The sequence below is a fragment of the Cariama cristata genome, unplaced genomic scaffold (assembly GCF_000690535.1).
Source record: "Cariama cristata isolate BGI_N322 unplaced genomic scaffold, ASM69053v1 scaffold38970, whole genome shotgun sequence".
Taxonomy (NCBI): domain Eukaryota; kingdom Metazoa; phylum Chordata; class Aves; order Cariamiformes; family Cariamidae; genus Cariama; species Cariama cristata.
In genome coordinates, this window is record NW_009593644.1 from 1 (window position 1) to 224 (window position 224).

Sequence of the window (224 nt, forward strand, 5' to 3'; positions counted from 1 at the left end):
AGTACAAGGCACCTGAAAATGGTGTGAAAGGTCTCTTTTTAGAAGAGAAAATGCTTTAAGACTCTGTAAAATACTCAAACCAGTAGTAGTTCCTGCTGGCAAGGAAATGCAAACGCTGTTTCGATTATTGGGGAAATTTTTGAAAGTCGTATTAATTTGCATGAGAGAGAAGACCTATTAATACGGCTGGGGGGGGGGGTTTTTTTTTAACTTTATGTTTTTTC